This window comes from Physeter macrocephalus, chromosome 16 (assembly GCF_002837175.3).
Source record: "Physeter macrocephalus isolate SW-GA chromosome 16, ASM283717v5, whole genome shotgun sequence".
NCBI lineage: Eukaryota > Metazoa > Chordata > Mammalia > Artiodactyla > Physeteridae > Physeter > Physeter macrocephalus.
In genome coordinates, this window is record NC_041229.1 from 47395061 (window position 1) to 47399162 (window position 4102).

Here is a 4102-nt window from a genome sequence, read left to right on the forward strand (position 1 = left end):
CTGGCAAGAGAAAGCGCCGTGAATTTTCCTGCCGACTTTGAGGCAGTTGGCTTAGTGCTCACCCAGGGTACGGGATCCGTTTTTTTTTTTTTTAACTTATTTTATTCAAGTATAGTTGATTTACAATGTTGTGTTCATTTCTGCTGTATAGCAAAGTGATTCACTTATACATATGTATGTGTGTGTATATATATATACACACACATATACAGACACACACACATTCTTTTCCTTATTCTTTTCCATTATGGTTTATCAGAGAATATTGAATATAGTTCCCTGTGCTATACAGTAGAACATTGTTGTTTATCCATTTTATATATAATAGTTTGTATATGCTAATCCCAAACTCTCATTCCATCCATCCCCCCACCATTGGCAACCACCAGTCTGTTCTCTATGTCTGTGTGTCTGTTTTGTAGATAAGTTCATTTGTGGCATATTCCACATATAAGTGATATCTTTGATATTTGTCTTTCTCTGCTAACTTCACTTAGTATGTTAATCTCTAGGTCCAGCCATGTTGCTGCAAATGGCATTATTTCACTCTATTCTTATGGCTAAGTAGTAGTCCACTGTATATATGTACCACATCTTCTTTACCCATTCATCTGTCAATGGACATTTAGGTTGTTTCTATGTCTTGGCTATTGTGAATAGTGCTGCTGTGAACATAGGGGTGCATATATCTTTTTGAATTATAGTTTTGTCTGGATATATGCCCAGGAGTGGGATTGCTGGATCATATGGCAACTCTATTTTTAGTTTTTTGAGGAACGTTCATACTGTTTTCCACAGTGGCTACACCAATTCACATTCCCACAAACAATGTATGAGGATTCCCTTTTCTCCACACCCTCTCCAGCATTTCTTGTTTGTAGACTTTTTAATGATAGCCATTCTGACCAGTGTGAGGTGGTACCTCATTGTAGTTTTGATTTGCATTTCTCTAATAATTAGCCTTGTTGAGCATCTTTTCGTATGCCTGTTGCCCATCTGTAGGTCTTCTTTGGAGAAATGTCTCTTTAGGTCTTCTGCCCATTTTTCAATTGGGTTGTTTTGTTATTGAATTGTATGAGCTGTTTGTATATTTTAGAAATGAAGTCCTGTTGGTCACATCATTTGCAAATATTTTCTCCCATTCTGTAGATTGTCTTTTCACTTCTTTTTGTTTATGGTTTCCTTTGCTGTATAAAAGCTTGTAAGTTTAATTAGGTCCCATTTGTTTATTTTTGCTTTTATTTCTATTGCCTTGGGAGACTGACCTAAGAAGACATTGGTATGATTTATGTCAGACAATGTTTTGCCTATGTTCTCTTCTAGGAGTTTTATGGTGTCATGTCTTATATTTGTCTTTAAGCCATTTTGAGCTTATTTTTGTATATGGTGTGAGGGTGTGTTCTAACTTCATTGATTTAAATGTGGCTGTCCAGGGAGCTCCCTGGTGGTCTAGTTGTTAGGATTCGGCACTTTCACTGCTATGGCCTGGGTTCAATCCCTGCTTGGGGAACTGAGATCCTGCAAGCTGCATGGCACGGCCAAAAAAAAAAAAAAAAAAAATGCGGCTGTCCAGCCTTTCCAACACCACTTGCTGAAGACTCCATTTTATAGTCTTGTCTCCTTTGTTGAAGATTAATTGACCGTAAGCGGGTGGGTTTATTTCTAAGCTGTCTATTCTGTTCCATTGATCCATATGTCTGTTTTTGTGCCAGTACCCATGCTGTTTTGATTACTGTAGCTTTGTAGTATTGTCTGAAGTCTGGGAGGGTTATGCCTTGCAGGATCCTTTTAACTGGTTTCTGGATTTCTCACAAAGGCACATGGTTTGCGTAGTATTGTTAAATTCCTGTGTCTATGGGAGAAGGAGGGTCTATGGCTTCCTATTCTGCCATCTTGCTGATGTCATCCTCCCTTTTCAGCCCTAGTTTTTGAAAAATATTTCTGCTAGGTACAGAATTCTACGTTGAATTTTTTCAAATGTTAGTATTTTAAAGATTTTGCTGTGCTGTTTTCTGGCTAGCATTATTACCAGTGAGAAGTCTGCTGTCATTCTTATTATTTCTCTAGGTGTTTCTCTGGCTTCTATTAAGATTTTCTCTTTATTACTGGTTTTAAGCAATTTGATTGTGATGTGGTGTGGGAGTAGTTTTTCTCATATTTATTTTGCTTGGAGTTCATTGAGCTTCTTGAATTGGGGTTTTAAAAAATTTCACCTATTTTGAGGTGTTATTAATAAATACAATCGTAAGATATTTAAAGTGTATATCACAGTGATTTAATATACGTACATATACATCTATTTCATTAACACATCCATCACTTCACATTTATCTTTTTGTGTTTGAGAACATTTAAGTTTTAGTCTCTAGCAAGTTTCAATTATACAGTACAGTGTTATCAGCTAGAGTCACTATGGTTTTCATTAGATCCTCACACCTGTTCATCTTATAGCTGAAATTTTGTACCCTTTTACAAACCTCTCTCTATTTCTCCACTCCCGGTCCCAGTGGCAGTTCAGAGTTTTTGTCTGTTCTGTCCGCACTGGGTTGGGGTGTAGAGCCAAAGTGGGTGGAGTGTTTTTGAGCTCATTAAGAACTTGTTATTTGTTTAGTGCAATCCTGTGACACTCCTGAATGCAAGCCCCATTGGCTTTCAGAGCCAGGCAATCTGGGTGCAGATTGCCTGGCTCTCTCAGGTGGCAGCTGCTAAAGCTGGTGTGTCAGATGTGTGTACAAGGTCGTTCCAGAGAGATAACTATGACTCAGAGCAGACCAAAAGGAGAGGGTATGGGAGGTGTCCACAGTCTTCACTAGTGTTTGGAGAGGATTGCAGTTAGCCTCTAGATGCATGCTAAATTAGAAGCCTGACCTCAGGCAGCATCTTTTAAAGTATGCAAAGAGACCCCTTTTAGGGAAAGACTGGGAGATGGGGGTTTGTGCGTGCTTACTCTGTGCTGAGCTCTGGGGGTATAGCCAGTTTAAGAATTGCTTTTTTGTTTGCTATTGTCTGTGGGACTAGTGAATGGGAGCCTATTGGTTATCAGAGCCAGGAGATCTGGGGACCCACCCCTTGGGAAGCAGCTGCAAAAGCTGAGGTACAGATGAGTATATTAGCTCCTTCCAGGGAGATACTGGTGACTTGGAGCAGCCTCAAGAGAGAAGGTGGAAAGGTGTGTTCTGGCTTCCCTGGTCTCTGGGGAGGATTGCAGTTAGCCCCTACATGCAAGTTAAATTAGAATTCTGATCTTCAGGCAGCATTCCTTAAAGTGTGCAAAAATAGACCCCATTCAGAGAAGACTGGAAGACTGGCATTTTTTGCCTGCTCCCTCTGCACTGAGCCCTGAGGATAGCTACAGCCAGTGCTCCTACAAATGGGTCATATGGAGTTGCTGCAAGCCTATTGGCTTTCAGAGTTAGGTGTTTTGAGGGGCAACTCCTCAGATGGAAGTCAAATGTTGCGGCATTAGGTGTTGGCTCCAAACCCTTCCCTTCCCTCGTCAGGGAGAAACTGGGATTTTCTTTTTTTTTTTTTCCAATATCTTTATTGGAGTAGAATTGCTCTACAATGGTGCATTAGCTTCTGCTGTATAAAAAAGTGAATCAGTCGTACGTATACATATATCCCCATATCTCCTCTCTCTTGTGTCTCCCTCCGACCCTCCCTATCCCACCCCTCTAGGTGGTCACAAAGCACCGAGCTGATCTCCCTGTGCTATGCAGCTGCTTCCCACCAGCCATCCATTCTACATTTGGTAGTGTATATATGTCCATGCCACTTTCTCACCTTGTCCCAGCCCACCCCTCCCCCTCCCCGTGTCCTCAAGTCCACTCTCCACATCTGCATCTTTATTCCTGTCCTGCCCCCAGGTTCTTCAGAACCATTTTACTTTCTTTTATTTTTTTTAGATTCCATATATATGTGTTAGCGTACGGTATTTGTTTTTCTCTTTCCAACTTACTTCACTCTGTATGACAGACTCTAGGTCCATCCACCTCACTGTAAATAACTCAATTTTGTCTCTTTTTATGGCTGAGTAATATTCCATTGTATATATGTGCCACATCTTCTTTATTCATTCATCTGTCGATGGACACTTAGGTTG